The sequence below is a fragment of the Microplitis mediator genome, chromosome 11 (assembly GCF_029852145.1).
Source record: "Microplitis mediator isolate UGA2020A chromosome 11, iyMicMedi2.1, whole genome shotgun sequence".
NCBI classification, from domain to species: Eukaryota; Metazoa; Arthropoda; class Insecta; order Hymenoptera; family Braconidae; genus Microplitis; species Microplitis mediator.
The window spans coordinates 11,560,000-11,585,292 of record NC_079979.1 but is presented as its reverse complement, the minus strand read 5'-3'; the positions used below and the strand labels follow the sequence as shown (position 1 = coordinate 11,585,292).

Below are 25,293 nucleotides of genomic sequence, written 5' to 3'. Positions count from 1 at the left end.
GGATTTTCACTGTACTGAAAATCTTACGCTTAATTTACGTTTTTTATATTTACAAAATGAAATTCATGTTTGTAATGCTTTTAAAACATGGATTTTACATTTGCAACGTCCGAGACATTGGAGTTACACTCGATACGCTCAAGGCGCTGGAGTTACACTCGACACGCTCGAGGCGCTGGAGTTACACTCGACACGCTCGATGCGCTGGAATTACGCTCGACACGCTCGAGGCGCTGGAATCACACTCGATATTTTGACTCGGGTTTCCAAGGTAGTTCGTCGCTGGGTCCACGGTACTTATACACCAAATCTACGATAGAAACACAATGAATAATCACCGTGATTTCATGCTGAATCCACGTTCGTTAAACTTTGAACCCACAGTTAATCCACGATAGTTACATTGTGTTTATGTCATTGATCCACAGTAAAAACACGATGTATTTACGATGGGTATGCAATTTGTTTTCTCAATGATTACACGAAGAATCCACGGTAAATTCGCGGTGATTATGTAATAGTTTCACAGTAAGGACATCAAGAATTTCGATGAATACTCGATAATCCAACAGTAACAAAATAATTTCTATGAGAAATTAACTTATAAAGAATCAATTGTGTGGCATCTACTTAACTGGGAAATTTTGATCAATATTATCTGACTGAATAATTAAAAAAAAAAAGTGGTTATACGAGCTTACCTACAACAGTTAAATGTACAGCTTATTTATATTTATGTTCAACAATGTCTATTAAAATAAATAAAAATGTCTTGAACTATTTTTCCTATAATTTGATTTCTTTCCACTTAATATCAAAATTATTAGAATTTTTTAATTTTTTAATTGATTACAATTTTAAATTCTAATTTAAAATTACAAAACGATTAGGTATAAACTATTAATAAGTAAATAATTCTATGTAGTTACAATTTGGCGATATATATATATATATTAGGGTAAGCCAAAAAAAAACCAACCTATCGAATTTACGTCTTAAAAGGGACCTATATATCGAGGAAAAAAATTCTCCCATTGGGAAAAATTTTTAGCTCAATTTTAAAAAGTGTCGGTAGCCATCTGAAATTTCCCATTTGAATAACATTCAAAAAATTTTTTTTCGATTAAAAATTTTATAATTTTTGAACCATGTGAGACGAAAATTCGGCTCTAGAATATTCTTGTAGGGCATTGAATATCTTGAAAGAAAGTCCTAGGAGTCGAATTTGTAAACTTGATATTTCTTAGACTAACAGGCTATCAAAGTCTAGAGTAAACAGAATCATACAAATTTAAGGTTTTATTTGGATTTTCCAAATATTTTTCTTTTATTGTGATCGATAACGAAATATCATTTGTTACAACGTGGATATTGTTGGTGATTTCATTGCACTACATGTAGAACAAATTTTCTAGTAGTATTGCTATTTTTTATAATAAAGCCTTAAATTTGTATGATTCTGTTTACTCTAGACTTTGATGGCCTGTTAGTATACGAAATATCAAGTTTACAAATTCGACTCCCAGGACTTTTTTTAAAGAAATTTAATGTCATACAAGAATAATCTAGAGCCGAATTTTTATCTCACACGGTTCAAAAGTTATAATATTTTTAATCAAAAAAAATTTTTTTGCATGTTATTTAAACGGGAAATTTCAAATGGCTATCGACACCTTTTAAAATTGAGCTAAAAATTTTGCCCAATGGAAGAATTTTGTTCTCGATATATAGGTCCTTTTTAAGATATAAATTCGATAGGTTGGTTTTTTTGGCTCACCTTAATATATATATTATATATATATATATATATATATATATATATATATATATATATTAGGGTGTCTAAAAAAAAAAAATATTTTTTGTTTTAACGTCTTATGGGCTCAAAAGTTACTTCATATTATAGAAAGAATCCTCTCAAAATTTCAGTCAGATATCTTTAGAATTGAGCTATCACAAAGGGGGGTCCCCATTCCCATTTAAAATACACGCGAAAATTTTTCATTTTAGTTTTTCGTTATTAAGACTATAAACAAAATTTTTTTTTCAATTTCACTTAATATAATTTTGTAGGGAATTAAATTTTCTACAAAAAAAGTGCTGATACCTTATGTACGTCAAACGAGATGGGAAAAAGTTACGGGGCTTCAAAAATCAACAAAAATTTAGTTTACTCAGTGTTAAATTTTTTTTATTATTTTTCATTCTTATTGCATCAAAAAATTTGTTTTTCAAATTTTCACGAGCATGCTCGTGTAGGTAATTCAATTTCCTACAAAAAGTATCTGATATCATATATACGTCAAATGAATGAGAAAAAAGTTACAGGGCTTTAAATGTCAACGAAAAGTGAAGTTTATAGTCCGGGAGGCAGGTGAAAATTTGGTCAGTCATTTCCTCTCAAGCGATAATTAGAGGAATGCATCAGAGTGTTGTGTTATAAAGCTACGTGAACGTCAGCTTCGGTCCCGTGGGTGGGTTGAGCGGTGATAGCCTCCCACGCACGAAAAAAAAAAAAAATATCATTTCCTCCTACCTGAAAACACGTTAAATTGTCGCTACTCCAACATCTTGAAGAAAGATAACAATCAGCTGACTATAGCGCCGTGGATTATACGTCAGCTGATCGCTCGAACGCGAAACAAAAATTTTTACTTTCAGTCATTTCCTCTTAACTAAAAATTTACCTGACGGTAGCTTATACACAACTATGAAGAAATATATACGTCAGCTGGCTGTATCCCGGTGGAAAAACCGTCAGCTGATACTTTGAAAGTTATAACGCAAGCGTTAGGTGGGAGCATCTAACGCTTAATTAAATGCATCAGCTGACGAGTTTTCCCTCGACTTACCGCCAGCTGATTTTTTTTATTAATTACAGCAGAGTACTAAAAATCAGCTCATAAATTTTTATCTGGGAGGAAATGACGTATCTCGAATTATTGGGTGTTACACTCTAATGAAATAAATACTCCATAGAAATTCGGGTGCTTTATTTTGCGACTATTTTTTTTTTCGCTCCTATCTCAAAATTTTGTTGGAAATACCCCCAAAAAAATTCCCTGAGAGTTTGAGCCCTTAATATTAATATTAAGTACTCGACCACAGCGTGTGAAGATTTCCAATTTAAAATACACGTTAACTTAGGTTTTTATTTTTTAAACTTCTATAACTCCGCGGCATTTTATGATATCATCTCGCCCAAAATCGTGATTTTCTCTAAATTAAATGCTCTAAAAAGTGCCTATGGTCGCGAAGTCGTAACATATAGGTGGGGTAGTACGGACCGCTAAACTGAGTTTTTCCATAGAATCCTTGCTTTTTCTCTCATTATCTCTTAAACAACAGGACCTACAAAAAAAATGGAAATGACAACTTCATATGTGAATTTAATTCCCTACAAAAAAGGTCCTCAGCACCGAATCACTCAGATTGATATTTTTTGAGATATTAATTATTGAAGTTTACGTAGCATTGAATTCCTATAAAATGTCGAATCAAATCTTAGAAAATATTGATTTTTCATTTGACTAATATCTCAGAAAATATCAATATGAGTGATTCGGTGCTAAGGACCTTTTTTTGTAGAGAATTGAATTTCCTATAAGATTATTATTCACATTTTTTCTGTAGGTCTTGTTGTTGAGAGAAAAAGCAAGGATTCTATGGAAAAACTCAGTTTAGCGGTCCGTACTACCCCACCTATATGTTACGACTTCGCGACCATAGGCACTTTTTAGAGCATTTAATTTAGAGAAAATCGCGATTTTGGGCGAGATGATATCATAAAATGCCGCGGAGTTATAGAAGTTTAAAAAATAAAAACCTAAGTTAACGTGTATTTTAAATTGGAAATCTTCACACGCTGTGGTCGAGTACTTAATATTAATATTAAGGGCTCAAACTCTCAGGGAATTTTTTTGGGGGTATTTCCAACAAAATTTTGAGATAGGAGCGAAAAAAAAAATAGTCGCAAAATAAAGCACCCGAATTTCTATGGAGTATTTATTTCATTAGAGTGTAACACCCAATAATTCGAGATACGTCATTTCCTCCCAGATAAAAATTTATGAGCTGATTTTTAGTACTCTGCTGTAATTAATAAAAAAAATCAGCTGGCGGTAAGTCGAGGGAAACCTCGTCAGCTGATGCATTTAATTAAGCGTTAGATGCTCCCACCTAACGCTTGCGTTATAACTTTCAAAGTATCAGCTGACGGTTTTTCCACCGGGATACAGCCAGCTGACGTATATATTTCTTCATAGTTGTGTATAAGCTACCGTCAGGTAAATTTTTAGTTAAGAGGAAATGACTGAAAGTAAAAATTTTTGTTTCGCGTTCGAGCGATCAGCTGACGTATAATCCACGGCGCTATAGTCAGCTGATTGTTATCTTTCTTCAAGATGTTGGAGTAGCGACAATTTAACGTGTTTTCAGGTAGGAGGAAATGATATTTTTTTTTTTTTTCGTGCGTGGGAGGCTATCACCGCTCAACCCACCCACGGGACCGAAGCTGACGTTCACGTAGCTTTATAACACAACACTCTGATGCATTCCTCTAATTATCGCTTGAGAGGAAATGACTGACCAAATTTTCACCTGGCTCCCGGACTATAAACTTCACTTTTCGTTGACATTTAAAGCCCTGTAACTTTTTTCTCATTCATTTGACGTATATATGATATCAGATACTTTTTGTAGGAAATTGAATTACCTACACGAGCATCTTTGTCAAAAGCTCGAGAAACTCGAAAACATTGTTGTGAATACATTTTCGAGCTCGGAAATACTTTTGTATGCCGTTGATTTCGTAAAAAACCGTTTTTTAGCATTTCTTTCTCCCACGATATCTCACGAACAAATTAACTGATTTTGATGGCTGAGGCGGGAATCGACGTGTTTTAGTAAGTTCTAGAGCTGATCAGATTTTGGACTTGTTTGGTTAAGTAATTTCGAAGATATTAGCAAATAACTGTTTTTGAAGTCGATCGTTCAAGTCGTTTCTGAGAAATCACTAAAAAACTAAAAAAAAAAAATTTTATTTTTTAGTAATTCGCCCATATTTTCGAGTCTACATGAGCAAGTGAACTGAAATGTTTAGGAAAGTTGATGGCCAACAAGCTCTTTCGATTGCCGCCTTAACCATTCAAATCGATTCATTAGTTAAAAAGTTACAGAGTTTACATACATACTCACACACATACATACACACACTCGGACATCATTCTGAAAATAGTCAGGATAGCTTCATAGGACCTCAAAACGTCAACATCTGACGAAAACTCGATTTTCGAGAATCGGGGTGAAAACAATAACTTCCCGCATTTTTCGAAAATCGTCGATTTTCTTAGCGGGAAGTTAAAAATTTAACACTGAGTAAACTAAATTTTTTGTTGATTTTTGAAGCCCCGTGACTTTTTCCCAGCTCGTTTGACGTACATAATTCATCAGTACTTTTTTGTAGAGAGTTTAATTTCCTACAAAATTATACAAGACAGAATTTAAAAAAAAATTTTTTTCGTAGTCTCAATAACGAAAAACTAAAATGAAACATTTTCGCGTGTATTTTTAAATGGGAAAGGGGACCCCCTTTTGTGATAACTCAATTTTAAAGATATCTGGCGGAAATTTGGTGACGATTCTTTTTATAATATGAAGAAACTTTTGAGCTCATAAGACGTTAAAAAAAAAATTTTTTTTTTTTTGGGACACCCTAATATATATATTGTAACGGGTTTTTCACCACCGGAGATCTACCGAAGTGAAGTCCGAATACACTTACGACTTTTGGCAACCTTGTTCAAATTATTTTAATTGGGCGCCAGGTGATTTGATAATCATCAAATAAACAATTTTCAGAAATCGACTCAGGGTGGCGGATCGGGGAAAGGTCAGGCACTTAAGATTACGATAAATAATTGATCAGAATTAAACACAATAATTAGTCGTATATTAAACACAAAATAATTGATCGGTATCACAAAAAATAATCGGTTACAAACAAAATATAAATGCCGTTGTCGGCTTGACTCGATATAAACAAACTTATAAAAAAAAATCGTGGTTGATCGAAACAAAATCAGTTCGTACTAAAAAAAATAACAGTCGGTTGACGAAATAGAAAATAATATAATTTTATTGTCCGGAGACACACATACAGCGTACGCATTAACGAAGTACTTGACGAGTGACGTCAGAGTATTCTTACACGGCGAGGCGACAAGACTGCTGTTGCGAATGAGACACAGATAATCCGTAATTCTCAGAATTGCTCGAACGAAATATAATAAAATATAAAATAATAGCTTATTTCGGTAACGCGTTGAATTTCACAATCATATAATTACTGCGCGTAATTAATTAATTAATGTTCAATTATTACACGGACGCGGTTCACTTGTTCAATACTGAATTCACAAGTACACTTTGTTCAGTTTCACGCCGATGCTTCGGATTGCTCCCTTGTTCACAAAAATGCGGTTACTGTCGGTCGAAATTAGTTTTATGTCGATTAAGTGTTCGTTGTTCAAACTCGGATTGTTCTTAACGGCGTAAATCGAATTGTTCAATAGTCGGCATCGATATTGGTCGTTTAGTCGGAGTCGAATTGTTCAAATAAAAAAAAACGTGGCCGTTCAGTCCGGCGTCTATCCCGGATTTCTCGTCAATCCATGCGTTGGATCGATTGGTCGGTCGAAGTCGAAATTTTTCATCATAGGTGTCACCAGAATTGGCTCACCGGGTAACGATTCATTATATTCAAATAATTTTAAAATAAAACTGAACCACGGGTCGATATCGAATTTCCTCATGTTACAATATATACATATGGTGGTTCGGCTTCACTCCGCGAGATGGCATTTACAACTCGCGCCTCTCGCAGTATCTCGTCCCTATGCCTGTTTCAATACATAACATTTCCAACATGTAACTTCCAACACGGCGTCTTAGGTAGAGTATACGATAGACAAACCTAACAGAGGAGTCTCAGCTACCATATACTTAGACGAAACACCTCTCACCCCACAAATACCTTTTTCCATTTCTCCTCTTCTCATAATCTCTGACAACGTTTCACTCTTTGGTATTTGGCGACTTAGGCAGTGATTGTTTCAATCTAATCCTAAAGTATCGTCGCCAAATGTATATATATATTAGGGTGCTCCGTTTGAAACGAACATTTTTTTTTCACTCCCCATTAAAAATCTTGTTCTATGTGTTAAAATAAAAACTTAGACCAAATTTGAGCTCTTAATATTAATATTAACCACTGGAATAACGTCGTTGAAGTTTTTCCATGCTGAAAGCACGTAAATTTAATTTTTTTCCTTTTTAATGAATAAAACTCAGCCCTACATTTATGTATCGTGTCAGCCCAAGGTTTTTCTTAAAGAGAATTGTATGCTCTTCAGAAAAGCCAGTATCTGCTTAGCTCTAAGTTCAACTCTAGCTCTCCTGTGAGTCATTAATGTCAAATTTTGTATCAAGTTGGTGGTTTTTTGCTGTTAACTCATGAACGGTCGAGTTTAGAGAAAAAAAGTACAAGACTTTTTTTGTAGGAAATTTAGTTTTCTATAAAAAAGGTTTTATGACTTAAAGCTATAAAACTATTATTTTATTAAATATATGAACGTTATTCAGGTTATTGACCTCGTTTTGACTCAACTTCAACTTTGAAAAACTTTTGAAGGAGTGAATTTAGCAAAAAATGTTAGAAGACCTTTTTTGTAGAGCATTAAATTTTCTTCAAGAATATGAATCTTGCGTAAAAAAAAATTTAATATTTCTAGTAATTAATTAAAAAAACAAATCAATGTTTAAGGAACGGTTACGAGGAAACGGCTCGTTTTACGGCAATTTCCTAATAGAGATTTTTTGTAGGGAATTCAATTTCTTTAAGACTATGCATTGCTCAAATTTTTCAGATAGATAATTTACGAGTTTGAGGTAATACATGAAATTTCTGTCATAAAAATAGTCGTAACGATACACCTTTTAATATCAATATTAAGGACTCAAACTTGCACAATAATTTTTTTTGGTCATCAGGAATAATATTTTTACAGTATCGAAAAAAAAAAAAAAATAATCGATTTTTTTGGCCCAGTCTATTGTGTATGCTTATTCTTTACAGCATACACACCTATCGAGAAAAAAATCATAATACAAATGTATACCCCAATAATTATTTTCTTTATACTTCGAATAGAACTTGAAATTAATATTTTCATAATAAGAAACTTCGTTCCTATCTGGTGTCTCACGACACCACGCAATTTTTTTTTGAAATGTGTGTTCTTCGTTATACCTTTCTGAAAATTTTTCAGCAGATTTAGAAAACTTCAAAAGCCAAGTAAAAAAAATGAAAACAATAATTAATAGTGACAATCATCGATAAGATTTGATTATTTTTCAATAAAGTTAGATCAGAAATTAAAAGAAGCATTGAATTATGTTTTTTTTTTTTTCAAAACTACATGCAAAAACAAAAAAATAAAAGCGTTGTTCGATCCATTTTGGAGCAACGCATGAACTTTCACAAATTTCGTGGCAATTAATTTAAAACAAAATTTGTTTGAATTTATGTTCATTTACACAGCTAAAAACATTTTTTATTGAATGATTTATTACAGTAGACTTGAATGGAATGTGACTTTATTTTTTTACACGTTTAAATATTTTACATATATTATCGATGATTGTCACTTTTAATTATTGTTTTCATTTTTTTTCACTCGGATTTTGAAGTTTTCTAAATCTGCTGAAAAATTTTCAGAGAGGTATAACGAAAAACAAACATTTCAAAAAAAATTTTTTTTTCATTTAAAAAAAAATAGAAAGAAAAAAAATGCCACTCTGAAAATTTCAGGAAATTCGCAGAAAATACTGATAATTTTTATACAAAAAAAAAATTAAAAATCAAAATCGTCAATCATCCCGAAATTTTCGTTTTTTTCCAAAAGTTTAACAAAAAACGTTGAATATGAATCCGAATTATTACTTTTATTTTTTTACTAAAAAGTACATTTTAAAACAAAAATTTTCAACAAAAAAACCTCCCTACAAGTCAATTTTCAATAAAGTTATGGTTATATAACAAAAAAAAGCTATTTTTTTAAATAACTCGTAACTTTTTTTTAGTTGGGTAAAAAAATTAAAAAAAATTCTGAAAATTGTTTCCAACAGTGCTACGGAAGATACATAAATTTTAGAAAAATCGAAAAGGGTCGGTGTCAAAAGTGGTCGATTTGGCATGGAATGCCCCATATAATAACAAATTTTATTTTCAAAGAAAGATAAATAATTTATTTTTTTACGAAAGTAGAGAATTTCGTTCAACATGAAAAGATTTTAGTAAATACATTAATTTTAGAGTTGCGTTACAATTATTTACAATTATCAATTGTAAATAAATGAATTACACTTGATGATTTTAAAATATTGTAACCATTTTGTAACGAAAGAAAAAAAAAATATATTAAAAACAAAAAGTAAATAAATAAATTTCATTGTTTTGGGATAAAAAAAAATATGTAATAATGAATTGAATTGAGTGAAATTTGAAGCCTTTGTTTGGTTTGGTGTAGAGCCGAGGACTGTTCTTTTGAACCATTGTACTCGGCCCTACTAGCCCAAATCTCGTTAAATTAAGGTTGGATTGGCAGATTTGTGGATTTCGAGAACCGCAGAAATCTGCCCATACCAACCTCTAACAGGTTAGGCCGAGTACCATCACAGATCCCTAAGATGTCTTTCCTTACATCCTCTAAGGCCCTGCATTGGCTCAGCAAGTGAAGGGGAATTTCGTCCTCTGAATTGCATCTGGGGCATACCGAGTCATCGGTGATGCCCATGAGCTTCAGATGCCTCCCGGTAAACCAGTGCCCTGTAACGAGCCCGACAATAATCCTCAGTTTGGATCTATCGAGCTCTACTAGACTGGTACCTAGCGACTTCGATGGTCCTTCAACTAGTGCCCTCGTATGTCGCATGCCTCCGGCCTCAAGCCACAGGTCCCAGAACCTGTCACAGGTCTATTGAGCCAAGTGATTTCTAATAAAGCACAAAGGCACCGGAATTGAACGGACTGGCTCGGGGCTCGTTTTACAGGCCCCTGCCCTTGCTAATTCATTTGCTATCATTCCTTTTTATACCGCTATGACCCGGTACCCAAATGAGATTGACATAGTTGGCGCTCGCTAGTTTGTTAGCGAGTGTAATACAGTCCCGTACAAGCTTTGAAGTCACCACGACAGATGTGAGTGCCTTGAGAGCTGCACGGCTGTCACTGCATATGTATATGTGTTTGTTTCTGTGATCTAGCTCTAAAATATGCTTTACACAGGCCCAGATCGCATGTACCTCTGTCTGAAAAATCGAGGCAGTGTGTCCCAGTCTGAGAGATATCTCAGTTTTGGGTCCGCCGCTATAAATTCCCGCTCCTGCTCCCTCCACCCTTTTGGACCCGTCCGTAAACCAGACTAGCCCTCGGGGGGATAGGATTCCATCGCTCTCTACTTCCCATTCCTGCCTGTTTGGAAAGAGGACTTTGTATTTGTATCGGAAGTGGTAGCTACGAGAGCCATAGTCCCCTCCTTGGGCCAGGACCTCTTCGAGATCTCTGTTCCGTAGGATGGACGCATGTCCCGTCCTAGCCTTCGACCACAGTCCAACAAAATGCATTATCAATGCCGTTTTTACAGCTAGAGATTCTGCAGTTATGTTTGGAGGAACTACATTCAGGAGTGCCCCCATAGCTAAGGGTAGGAGTTATTTTAAACGCTCCTGTTATGCCTAGCAAAGCAAGTCGGTAGACCTTATTTAATGCCTTAATGTTGATGTCCCTTCGTATTTCGGGCCACCAAATGACAGAGACAAAGGTTAGCTGGGGTATCAAAATAGCCGTGTAAATCCACTTGACTAATTTTGGTTTTAGACCCCACGTTGTGCCAAATATCCTTCTACAGGCTCAAAAAGTGGCAGTGGCTTTTTAAGCCTGTCTTTTTTATATGGCTTCTCCACGTGAGCTTATTGTCCAGAGTTACTCCAAGGTAGCGTACCTCTGTTGAAAACTTCAGCTCAGTGCCGAAAATTGAAGGCGCATTTAACTTCTGCTTCCTCTTTTTGGTGAAGAGAACCATCTCTGTCTTGCTAGGGTTAACTTTCAGAGATCTATCGGTGCACCATTTCTGTACAAGATCGAGTGCTCTTTGCATCCTCCATCTTATCTCTACTGGGCTACAGCCTCTGATCATCAAAGCAACGTCATCCGCGTAGCCCACTGCGTGTACTCCTAGCTTCTCCAGCCGTACTAGGAGCTCGTTAATGACTAATAGCCACACGAGAGGAGCGGTCACGCCTCCTTGCGGACAGCCCCTTCTAACACGGGCCCGTACCTTAGTGTTACTAAGTTCGGTTGTCACTATTCTCGAGCGAAGCATATTGTGGGCCCATTCTGTGATAGATTCCTCTATCCCAAAGCGTTCCGCTGCTTCACAAATGGCTTCGAAGGGTGTATTATCAAACGCCCTTTCAATATCAATGAATACTCCCAGAACTGATTCCCTCTGGCGAAAGGCCCTCTCGACGTAGCTAACTACTTCATGTAGAGCCGTTTCGACGGATTTACCAGCCTGGTATGCATGTTGTGAATGATGCACTGGTATTCGACTCAGCGCTTCATCCTTTATGTGTCTGTCTACCATCCTTTCCAGGGTTTTTAAAAGGAAGGAAGTCAGACTAATAGGCCTGAAGGATTTCGCCAGGTCATAGCAACTTTTCCCAGGTTTTGGTATAAAGACTACCCTGACCTCACGCCGTGCCACGGGCACATAACTTAGGGCCAGACAGGCCTTAAAAATTCGTAGGAGGTGTTTGCGAAGTGATTCTTCACCCTCTTGTAGCAGAGCCGGAAAAATCCCACCCACCCCTGGGTTTTTGTACTTCTCAAAATCGCCAATTGCCCATTCAATTCTGCTGGGCGTTACCACCCTTGCAGCAGTCCTCCAGTCACCATGTCTGGTGACTGTGAAGCTTCTCTCTTTTCTTTGATTTCCCTCCTGTCCCGTCAGTGCCAAGCCAAGGAAGTGTACTTTAAAGAGATGAGCCAATATTTCTCCGTGGTTTACTGTTGCCTTCCCATCCGGGAGGGTCAGACCACCTATCTTAACTGTAGGACCCGAAGTGAAGATCTTGCGGAGACGGGCCACCAATGGTAGATCCTCAATCTCCCCACAGAACTTTCTTCAGGCCTTAGCTTTGGAGACCTTAATACACTTCTTGTATTGTACCTGGGCTGCTTTGTACTCAGCCCAGTTTTGGCCTGATTTCGTTTTCAACGCTTTGTTTAGTAGCTTTCTGGACCAGGAACGGAGCCTACTCAGCTCTGCATTCCACCATGTCACCCGCTTGCTACATTTCCTGGTTTTCAAAGGACATGCAATTTCATAGGACTGAACAGTAGCCGTTTGCAAATGCTCGACCGCCTGCTCAATCCTACCGGCCGTTCTTAAGGTCCCGCAAGGTTCCCCCAGCCTACTTACTAGCTCTTTCTTATAGATGAGCTAGTCCATGGCCTTAGGGTTCCTATATGTGCCCCCAGTCCTGCCGTCCCTGCTGCCTTCTAACATAAAGTAAATTCGGCGGTGATCAGAAAGAGAATCTTCTTCGCTCACCCGCCAATTCGTAACAGACTGTGCAATTTTATTAGAGCCCAGCGTGATATCAATCACTTCCTGCGTCCGAGAAGTAACGAAAGTGGGCCTAGATCCTACATTTAAGATCTCTAGGCAAGTGGTGGAAAGGTACTCTAGCAGTGTTGAACCTCTTTTATTTATGTCTGAACTACCCCAAACCGAATAGGTGTGCATTTGCATCACAGCCTATCAGAAGTGGTAACCCGGGAAAAACGAATTATATATGGCCATATATGAATACGACATATATGGCCATATATAGAAATTGGCGATATATAACAATATATAATTTTATACGGCCATATATAGCTTGTTATGACTATATATAACTTGACCTGACTATGTATAGAAATTGACAATATATGGGCATACATAGTTTGATATGACTATGTATAGCTTGATATGGCCACATATGACTTGATATGACTATGTATAGAAATTTTAACTGAATTAAAATTTTTTTTTTTTTTTTAAATTATTTTGGCAACGCAGAGATTATCAGACCTGCGAATAATTGAATTCCTAATCGAATTGAAAATTTTAATTCAGAGACAAAGCGCTAGACTTATTAATGACCGCACCCGCTTCAGTAGGATTCGAACCCGTAACCTTCTGTACGAGAGACCGATGCTTTGACGACTAGGCTATGCGACCGACAGTTTACAACGAAGTTTAGTTGTGCTACGTAAGATTGAAAGAATATAATAACTTTTGAAAAAGCAGAATATAAGGATATTGGTTAATTGATTATTGTTATTGCAGTAAAAATTAGTTGATTGATATTTGATGTGGATGATATCGAGATGTAAGAAATTTTCATGTTCACTTATATGTATGACCATATGTGATTATATGAACCTATATATAGTTATATATATTCATATACAATAACAATCGAAAACTATATATTCCCATGTATTGTTATATATGTCCCATATATGACCATATATGATCTATATATGACCATATATGATCTATATATGACCATATATAATTCGTTTTTCCCAGGATCCTTTTGGACCTGCAGTATTCTACCAAATCAGTGACCTACTTGGTAGGTACATTGGCATCTTCTCATGGAAAATAGGCAGAGACGACGATCAGCTCCGTCCTAGTCCCCTCTATGGAGATTATCATGGAAGCAACGGCTAGATCCCTGGTGCAGAGCTGGTGCAACTTGAGCGCTGTGTGTTTCCTATTGATAAAGATACAGGCCCTAGGCCCCAGCTCCGCGTCACCATGGATCAAGCAGCCATTTCTCCTGTCTATCCCTAAGACCTGCCCCTTGTATACCCAAGGTTCTTGGATTAGGGATACATCTGTCTGCAATACCGCCAGGTCTCTACTAAGTAATGCAGAGGCCGCTTTGCAGTGTTGCAAATTTATTTGCAAAAAACAAGTCTGTCCTGCAGTTACAGAATCTGCAGCACTGGTTGTCTTATCACTTTTATTGTGGGAAGGGAAATAGGAAGGGGGAGGGAGAGGGCCGGGGGTGGGTAGGTTAAAAAAGGAAGGGGACAGTTTAGTGCCCATCGTCTTCCTTCTTGTTGGTCTCGGCTGTCACCTCTTTCGGTGTGCCGGACAACTGGAGGGTTCCCGCCAGGGCCTGAGCGAGGGTGGCTTGCTTACCCTGCTTAGTCCCTGACAGGCTCTCTTTGGCAACCGCTTTCGCCTTTGTAAGCCTTCCTCTGGATCCAGATCTTGCCGGAGGCATGGTCTTTTCCCCATCAGAAGTCCTACTCACTGTCAGGCAAGACGGCTTGATAATTAGCCCTACTATTGAGGTCCAAAGCGAACTGTGGCGTTCCCCCTCCCTCTCCTCCCCACTGAGAGACCCGGCAGGCTCCCCTGCTGGAGAAGGTGGAGGCGGAATGACCACAGTCTCTGAAGGTATGGGAGCAGTGCTAGTTTCTTGAGCAGCGCCAGCCGCTTCAGTCTTCTGGCCGTGCTTCCCTACCTTTGCCTTTGCCTTTGCAGGAGGCACTGCTCCGGACGTAGACTTCGCTGCCGTGCCAGCAGCCCCTCCCGAAGCACCCCCACCTGCCCCAGCTGCACCCTTGGATGAGGCCTCGTAAAAACGGGCCTTACCCAGACCGAAGTGGGGAGAGTAGTTGCACCCCGAGAGTGCCGCCAGTGACCGCTGGTCCACTCCCAGAACAAGGTGGACGGTTTTACCTACCACCCGACGGTCCCAGACCCGCCACAATTGAGTAGTGAGCCCAGGATTTTGTCGTGCCAGCCTGTTCAGGATGACCTTGGTTTCCTCAGTGGTACCAAGAACCGCCGTCAGCTTCTTAAGTCTAGGAAGTTTCTCATTCTCCAGAGCTTGAAGAGCGAGTCCCCCCCCCCAGCCTTAATAGCCGGGACAGTCCCCAGCAACCACTGTTTGGCCTTATCATCAGCGCAGGTAACCCACAGAGCTCCTTAATCCCACCGGCATCCGTCAAAGCACGGGACGGACTATCCTGTGGGGACAGCATCCAGCGCCTTGACTAACGCCTGTGTGATCAGATCACCCGTCTTCTGGCTCATCAACGCGTCAGGGTATCCAGAAGGTACTATGGCTACCTTCCTGTCCGCCCTAACTGCGTCACCAAAACCAGTCGACTTGTAGTTCACCTTGCCGCGTTTTGTCACTTTTTTTACCTCTGGTGGGGTTTGGTCCTCAGGTCTGGGCCTTTTAAAGCAACCAGCTACTGAAGAGCCATCCTCCACCGAGGTTACGTTGATGGGGGAAGAAACATCTCCGCTGTTTTGCCCCGAAAATTGTTCCCGTGCGGCCAATTTGGCATTCCGGGCCCTCTTTTTCGCAGCTCCACTGCGGTTCTTTTTCCTTCCTCCATCCGCTAGAGTTCCAGGAGTCCCGGCGTTAGCTGAGCCTCCCATGCCCTCCTCGACGTCCATGTGACCATTTAGAAGATCGGAGTCCTCTTTCGAAGCCTCCAATCCAGAGTTTTTATTTGAAATGTTCCCATATTTGGTCCCACGAGTAGTCAGGAAATATGAAGTCGCCGCCGGCAGAGCCTGATTGCACAGCGGAAGGTGCATAAATACAATGGGGTTGCACCTGGTGCCCCAAGGTGCATCGTTAAGAACACAGTACCCCTGTGCCATCCAGCCCTCAGCACGATAGCTTACACCTTGGCTTGGGAAGTTGGTCCGCGACATGGCCTTGGTCCCCTTGGGCCGGTTTTTACGCCAGCTGGGTTTCCCTCCCGCTGGAGGTCATCGTGAGCTACCACTTCTCACCCTGGCCGTCCCCCTATCCGCCACCTGGGGGCGCGCCCGGTTAGCCCTCAACCATGTTGCCCGCTCTCCTTTACGTGGACTAGACAATCCGGGGTATGTAATAATAAATTTCTTTTAAAAGAAAGAGAAATAATTTATTTTTGCAAAAAAATTAATTATTTCTCTTTTTTGTGAAACAAAATTTGTTATTATATATTTTAAACTTCCCGCTAAGAAAATCGATGATTTTCGAAAAATTCGGGAAGTTATTGTTTTCATCCCGATTTTCGAAAATCGAGTTTTCATCAGATGTTGACGTTTTTAGGTCCTGAGAAGCTATTCTGACTATTTTCAGAATGATTTCCGAGTGTATGTGTGTGTGTGTGTGTGTGTGTGTGTGTGTGTGTGTGTGTGTGTGTGTGTGTGTGTGTGTGTGTGTGTGTGTGTGTGTGTGTGTGTGTGTGTAAACTCTGTAACTTTTTAACTAATCAACCGATTTAGATGGTTAAGGTGGCAATCTAAAGAGCTTGTTGGCCGTCAACTTTCCTAAAAATTTCAGAGCATTTGATCAAGTAGACTCGAAAATATTGGCGAATTACGAAAAAAAAATTTCTTTTTCTTAGTTTTTTATTGTTTTCTCAGAAACGAGTTCAACGATAAACTTCAGAATCTAATCAGCTCTAGAACTCGATGAAACACGTCGATTGCCACCTTGGCCATCTCACTCGGTTAATTTGTTCGAGAGATATCGTTGGAGAATGAAATGGTGAAAAACGGGTTTTTCCAAATATCTTTGAAACGGCGAAACGGATCGATTCCAAAATTGTATCAGCTTTAGAACTCGAGAAAACGCGCCGATTGCCACCTCAAACGTCAAAATCGATTCATTAGTTCAAATGATATCGGCGCTGAAAAGTTAAAAAAATAACATAGAACGTTATTTTTTCCGAATAAATCAAAATATAATGTACTAAATGTGTCTGAAATCATACCAACTATTCCTCTTTATAGTCTCTTTCGATCATCATATAATGTCATCTAACTTGTTCTTTAAATCATATTATCAGCAAAAAATTGAGAAAACCCAGTTTTTAATATGTTTTTCGAGTATTTTATATACTATTGTTCTGACCTAAGTCAAAACTCACTCAAATCTTGATTTTGATCACTAACATTGATTTCTGCCTTGATGAAAACCGCTTCTTCATTAGAAATTTTCGATTCTTAACTTGTCAAACATTAGCATAAAACGTAACTTAGTAAAGCTTGAAAAGCTCATAAAAAATAATCCCAGATTACAGCATTTTCGAGCTCGAAAATATATTCACAGCAATGTTTTCGAGCTCAAGGAGCACAAAAACAGCGGGAAGTTTTGGGGCTGGCCCGCAGGGTCAACCGACGCCCAGATTTTTTTTTATTAAAATCTATTAAAATTGTCTTAATTTACTCATTAATAATAATGAAAATTGTTTTTAATTATTTATTGAAAATTAATATTTTTTTATAAAACATTCAATTATTTATTATTTAAATTAGTTATTTTATTAACTTATTAAAAATAATACTTACGTAAAATTAACTTCAAATACTTAAAACATTTAAAGTTTCTACACAATTTTTGAAATGAACTCCAAATTTTTAAAACACTTTTAAAGTTTTGACACAATTTTTATCAATGATAAATTTGTCACACCATAATCTAGGAAAAATTAATAAATAATATATGTTTATATTTATATATATAATTCCCAATCTATAATTAATATGCATGAAATGTTTTTCGTAAGCTGGCTTTTCTATCGATTTCAAATATAACCACGTTTTTTGTAATAAGTATGATAGTTTCCCCGGAAAAGTAAAACGATCTCGGAATTTACTATAACTTGACTTTAAACTCCAATAACTTTGGAACAGATAAATTTATCAAAAAATGATAAGGAACTTTTTGTAGAACGTTCAATTTTCTACAAAAATACGTCCTGAGATTATCTGTACAATAAGCCATTGCCGAGGTATAAAATTCTAAAATTAAATTTTTAACTTCCCGGTAAGAAAATTGTAAATTTTCTAAAATTCAGGAAGTTATTGTTATCACCCCGATTTCCGACAATCGAGTTTTCATCAAATGTCGACGTTTTGAGGTCCTAGGAAACTATTCTGACTATTTTCAGAAGGATGTCCGAGTGTCTGTATGTGTGTGTGTGTGTGTGTGTGTGTGTGTGTGTGTGTAAACTCTGTAACTTTTTAACTAATCAACCGATTTAGATGGTTAAGGTGGCAATCTAAAGAGCTTGTTGGCCGTCAACTTTCCTAAAAATTTCAGAGCATTTGATCAAGTAGACTCGAAAATATAGCTCGAAAACAGCGGGAAGTTTTGGGGCTGGCCCGCAGGGTCAACCGAGAGACCGATTTCTTTTTCTCATGTTATTTAAATGGAAAATCAGAAATCACGAAAGCTGATTTTCCATTTAAATAACATCAAGCTCAAGGAGCTCGAATTTTTTTTTTTTTATTGGTTTTTAATTTTCCCTTGCGGGTTACAATCTGACTTCCTTTCATAAAATAAAAATAATCTCAACAATACATAAACATAAACAAAACCATTTTACATCATAATATTCCTTATCCTATAACCCTATCCTACATATCATTCCTTTACATAATTCCATCCTTCCATTCTTCGTCCCTCACATTCCCTGGCAACAAGAGAAAAAGCAATTCTTCAAAGAAAAAACTCTTTTGCCTTTTTCATACCTCTACTCCCTCCACACATTCCGTGACCTCCGCTTCCGTTGCACTTTCTTTAACTATCCTCCCCTCTCTCCCCCCTCAACTTTTCCAATTCTTAAATCTACTTTTCCTCTTGACCGTCCTCCCCTAGCACTTCCTTTCTCATCTCCTGCCACCCCCTTTCTACCCCAAAACCCGAACGAATCTCCCATACGTATTCCCATGTCTCCTCCTTATACCCGCAAATCCTACATATCCTTTCTTCCTATTTTCCCCAATACCTACCTCCATTTATCCCATCTCCTAGTCTGAACCTCGCCACCCTTCTCCACCTCTTTTCCTTTCAGCCCCTCTTCAAATACCCTGGTACCCCTGTCCCCTTAATATATTTTACTCTCTATTTCTCCTCGACTCCCTAATCTTTTCCCATCTATCCTCCCATTGCCTTTTCCTATCCACTTCCATTACTCTTTCCCCTCTCATTTCTCCATTTTCCTATTTCCTCTCTACTTCTACTAAATCCCACCCTTTTTTCTCGTAATAGTCCCTCCTCTCACCTTCCCACCACTCTACATCTTTTCCCGCTCTCATTCTTTTACTCATTTCTATCCTACACCTCCGCGCTAACTCTCCTCCGTTTCCTGCTTCTATTCTCCTTTCTTACCCCTACGCTCTCATACCTGCTCTTATTGCCATCTTATCCTTGCTTAGCTCTTCCCTGACCATATATCCCGGAACCCTCGAAATCCCTAACGTCCATCTCAAGTACCTTTCCTGCAAATTTTCCACCTCCTCTCTTTTCTCCCATCCCCAAATCTCCACCCCGTAACTCACCACTGACCACACTAACTTATCAAACAACCATATCCTTCTTCCACAGTCGTTCCTGAACTTCCTTTTCCCTATTCTTCTAACTTGCCCTAACACACTCGCTCCTTTCCTCACTCTCTCTTTAACATGTTCCTCCTGCCCGTTCGCTTTCAGCACATACCCTAAATACACATACTTTCTCACTTTCTCTATCTCCTCTCCCATTCATTTCCACCTCACTTTCCCATACCTGCCCCCACCTGTTCTACACCTCATGATTTTTGTCTTCCCTGTATTTACTTCTAGCTCTTTTCCTTCTATATATCTTTTCAACGTCCTAATCATTCCTCTCATTTCTCCCTCGTCCTTTGCCATCAAGACCACATCGTCCGCATACGCCAACGCATACACCTTTTTTCCTCCACCTAGCTCCACTCCTCCCCATCTTCCCTTTTCTAACTCTCCATCCATGTCTGACAAAAACAAGACAAACAAGAGGGGACGCAGCAGGCATCCTTGCCTGACTTCCCTCTCCGTCCAAAACTTATCTCCACTATCCTTTCCCACTCTCACTTTACTAACCGTCTCACTTAACACTACCTCACACCTCCTCACCAGTCCCTCACCACCCCCTCCTTCTTAAACATTTAAACAGTTTCCTCCTATCCATCGAGTCAAACGCTGCCCTCAAATCTACAAATAACATCAACTTCCCTTTATCCTTTTGACCTCCCTGTTCACCAAATAATTTAATACATAGATGTTATCTATCATTCCCATTCCTTTCCTCAACTCCGTTTGGCTTGGTGGAAGCAGCCCTTTTTCTTCTACTACCTCACTCAATCTCTTCTCTAGCACTCGTACGTACACCTTATACGCCATCTGTGTCAGCGTCACTCCCATATACTCTTCCACTACTCTGCCCTCCCCCTTCTTCACTATTGGTATTACCACTCCCTCCCTCCAACCCTCCGGCCACCCTTCTCCCTTTCACACCTCACTGCATACCTTCCACAACGCTACCACTACTTCCTCCCTCCCATACTTCCATACTTCATTCGGTACACCATCCTCTCCCATTGCTTTCCTATCCCTCAGACCTTTTACAACCTCCCTAACCTCCTTCAAAGTAATTTCCTCCTCCTCATCTTCAAAACTCTCTTCCCCCACCCCCTTTATAACTGTCCTCCCCTCCACACCCCCTAGCAAACCCTGAAAGAAACTGCCCCATTCCTCCATATCAATACTGTCATTTACTCCCTTCCTTTTCTTTCTACCCTTGGTAATTACTTCCCAGACCTGTCCCTCGGTTCTCATTGCTTTACACTTATTCTCCCAACTGGCCCTTTCCTCTTTCTTTTTTTCCTCACACAATTTTCTAAACCTTTTTTTTCTCCTTATAGTTCCCCACATCCCCTTTCTTCTTCCTAACGAACTTCAGCTCCTCCCTCAATCTCTTTCGAGCCTCTCTGCATTCCTCATCCCACCAACTATTCACACTTCTTTTGCCTCTCACTTTCATTGTTTGATCTATTCCCTCTCTTACCCTCTCCCTTAATGGCACCCAACCTTCTTCTACTTCTTTATCCCCCCTTCCGAGCCCTTGAACTTTTCTCTAAACATCTCAATCACTCTCTCTGTCCATACTCCTCTCCCTTCTTCACTCCAGATACTTCCCTTACCTTCTGTTCGCCTCTCTCCGACGATCCACACTACTACCGGTAGATGGTCTGAGTCAACCCTCTCTAACACCTTTAGCCTTCCCACTCTTCCCTTTATCGCTTCACTCATCACTACATAGTCTATAATCGACCGTCCCCTCTCACCTATGAATGTCCAATTCCTCTCCTCGTCCCCGTTCACCGACCCGTTCAACATTCCCCACCTTCCTTCATCTAGAAGGCTGCAAAATCTCCTTCCTTCCTTATTTACTACCTTATCTTTCGACCTTCCCCCCCTGTATCTTCTCCATTCACTCCGTACACCATACCTCCCCTCCTCCCCCGTCCTCGCATTAAAATCTCCCCCTATTATCACTTTCCCTTCCACTTGTTTTACCCACAGCCAACAACTTTAACTTCCTATCTAAATCCCCATTGATATACACACTAGGGTGGTCGTTAAAAATTAAATTTTCTCAGGCGCCCTACAAAAAGTTTCTTTTTGGTGAAAAAATACGGGGGGAATTTGGTTTTTTCGTTTTAAGTAAAAAGAATACGTGCCGAAGGACGATCAAAGTTCATTTTTCGATACAATCGCAGTTTTTTTTAAATATCTCATGAAATATGCAGATTAAAGTAAAAAGTCACAACAACAATTTTGTAGGAAATTAAATTCTTGACAAAAAAAGTCATGTTGATTTTTTTTATAAAACGTGTATTTATGAAGATATTTTAAAAAAATCCTAGATCTTATCAATTAGGCATTTAAAGAATAACGAATGTTAAAAATAAGGTTTTTTTATGACAGAGTGATTAGCTTGCCAAGTCTGGTCGCACCTAAGTATTATAGTCGAATATTAGGGCGCCACTGGAAGATGGACTCGGCCTTCCAGAACCGGATGTTGATGTAATTATTTCATATGCTCAGGGTCGTTCGTAAATTTTATAATTTTGTGAGAGAGGAGAGGAATGATGAACAGGCTGAAATAAATTTATTTAAGACTTTGCTTTCAATTTTATTAATTATAAGCACCTTGCTTTTATATTTTTCCTTTAATGACAATTATAACCTTATGACAAACTAAATTCTTATGACAAACTAAATGCGTCCCCTGGACGTTTCCACACTCCCACACACACACGTATTTTAGGCGTCTTCCGGACGTAACACACACACACACTCTTTTTAAAAAACCGTCCACCGGACGTTAAACCTTTAACCTTAATACACTTTTATAAAAAACCGTCCACCGGACGTTAAACCTTATTTTCCTTAATTACTAATTTTAAAAAACCGTCCACAGGACGTTAACCCGCTTTTCTTATTTCTAGTGTCCACCGGACATCTCTTAAACCTAACTTATATTTTGTCCACAGGACCTGAATCACAGACACATTTTCCTTCAATTAACATTACTTGATTCTACTTAAAACTCTGTTTTCCTTTTGTACCTTCAATATCATTACAATCTTTTTCACCCAAAATTATCATGACTCTAATTCAACTAAAATTCCAATATAAATTTTCCCACATTAACTCATTTTGATTACAATTTACCACTCCCTTAGTTTTCAATTAACTCACTGATTTTACACATATTAATTAATTAATTTGTTGTTTAAATTAAGTATTAATTAATTAATTTTCCCTTATAATTTTCCACTGATAATTTTCCCACTAGTTAATTTGCCACTATTTTTATACATTAATTTACTTCACAATAAAATAATCCGTTTCTTTCCATTTTACTCAATAACAATTTATCAAAATTCTAGCGTCTTTTTTATGACTTCATTTTATTTAGATATTTTAATTAATTAACTTAAAATTAATTTGTAATTAAATCACGACTAGAATTACGTTATGAATTGACTAGAAATTCGGCCATTGAGTTGGCGTCACTCGGGTCTTGAATCTTACTGACGGATTCGAGTAAATTGAAGTTTATTTATGAATTAATTCAGCCACTGGAATAAATTCCGGCCTCAATTAATTTACTGACGTTATCGAATAATTTATTTAATTAGATATTTACGCGGGAAAATTATTTTATTCCAGCCAAAGGCCTCGGATAAAATAAATTCAGAGTTATAGACACAATATAGCGAATGAGAGCGGCGCGACACTTTTGAAAAGACGAGGCGCGTGGTTGTAATGGCCAACGGCCTACAACTACCAATTTATATACACGAGGACCAACGGAAAGATATTAATTAAATTAATTATAATTAATTCTGCCATTGGAATATAAATTCCGGCCTTAATTAATTATAATTTTACCTTGATGACTTTTACAGCAGCAACCAGGTGAGACTTGTAGCTGATGTCCGGCTATTCCTCCAACTGTCGTCCAGTTTTCCTTACAGGTGAATCTGCTCTTCTGGTTCTCAATTGTCCGGTTTGTTCTTGCTCCAGATGGTTAAGGTCCTCGTCTTGCCTTGTATAGAATGGTGTAGATGATGCGTTCAATCACTCTAGTCGTTCACTTCACTTAGGCGTCCATCGCCTTCGGTCGTCCGACTCACTCTCCTTGGGTGTCCAACGAACTCTCCCGATTTTTGGCACGGCACTCCCTTGTAACTCTTCGATTCACCCCCGGAAAACTCATCCCTACTAAATTAATTAGCAAAAGAGAGGGGCGGATGTTCGGGTCTCACTGATTAGCGACACCCGGTGACATGTCGAATCACTCAATTTAATAAACTGAATTATAATTAGGGCCCGTTATCGACCGTGGACAAATCCAATTTTATAAATAATTAAATAGTTATTGGGATCTATTTTACCCTGTTACATTTTCTTAAATATAGAAAACTTTGTAACTCGTAACATATTAATCAGTAATGCTTGTTACAGTTTCTATATACTTAGAAAAATGTTATTATCGAAATTTGTAATCCTTAATACGCTCAATTCATAAGATCTAAAAAAAATTTATTTAAAATAACTTCATAAATACACGTTTTATTAAAAAAATCAACATGACCTTTTTTGTCAAGAATGCAATTTTCTACAAAATTGTTTTCATGACTTTTTCCTTTAATCTGCATGTTTCATGAGATATTTAACAAAAAACCGCGATTGTATCGAAAAATGAACTTTGATCGTCCTTCGGCACGTGTTCTTTTTACTTAAACCGAAAAAACCAAATTCCCTCCGTATTTTTTCACAAGAGAAGCTTTTTATGGGGCGCCTGAGAAAATTTAATTTCTTACGACTACCCTAATACACACCTACTATCCACTACCATTCCTTCCCTAATTTCACCTCTCTTTCCATCCATCCTTTTTCCTCACATCTTCCTGCCTTTCCTAATTCTATCCCCTCCTTTATCCCCATCACCATTCCTCCTTTCGCTCTACCTCTCTCTTTACTCCCCACCGCCTCCTGTATCTCCCATTTATACCCTTTTTTATTCCTTCCACACACTTCCTTCCACTCTTTTTCATCCGGCCACGTTTCTATCATCACAACCACATCCCAATCCTTTAGACACATCCAGAAATTCTCATCCTTATTTTTCAATCCTGCCACATTCCAAAAACCTACCTTGTAATACTCTTTTTTCCCCCTTCTCCTCTTCCTCCATCGCCCCACCTTCCTTTCCCTCATCCTTATTCGTTTCCCGCCCTCGCTACCCAAATCTCATTCACTTCGTCCCATACTTTCAATTCCCCATTCACCGACATCTTCATATAATCTACTTTCACCCTCTTTCCCTACATTCTCTCTTTTTGTGCCTCTCTCTCAATCATTCATCTGGTCCTTCTCTCTTCTACCGTTAAATCATCTTCGATTTTTTCTCGTTCCCCTTTCAATCTGCTTTTTGCCTTCATAACCTCTTTCTTTTTCTCTATCCCCTCTACCCCCCACTACTCCCAATTTTTCCCATATTTTTTCTACCTCCTTCACGTATTCCTCCCCTTCCCCTAATTTTACTCCTTTAATTACAATATTTTTCCTTCTTATCTCTCTCTCCCTTTTATCCATTTTTACTTTTAACTCCCTAATTCTTCTTTCCTCAACCACATTTCCCCTTGCCCCTCCGTCTTCATTCACCTCTTCTCTTGAGCTTGGGTAGCTAACGATCAGCAAGACTAGGGCACGTGCAATTATATTAATAGCTCGTAAATTGCTACCAGTTCGTACCCCATCATACCTGGCAGAG

At 38.2% G+C, this 25,293-nt stretch overlaps 1 protein-coding gene across 14 annotated transcripts in view; it reads left to right on the top strand.

Moving 5' to 3' along the window:
* The window catches only part of LOC130677041 (syntaxin-binding protein 5), a 408,264-nt gene that overhangs the window by 111,882 nt on the left and 271,089 nt on the right, over window positions 1-25,293 (top strand). The window lies entirely within an intron of this gene.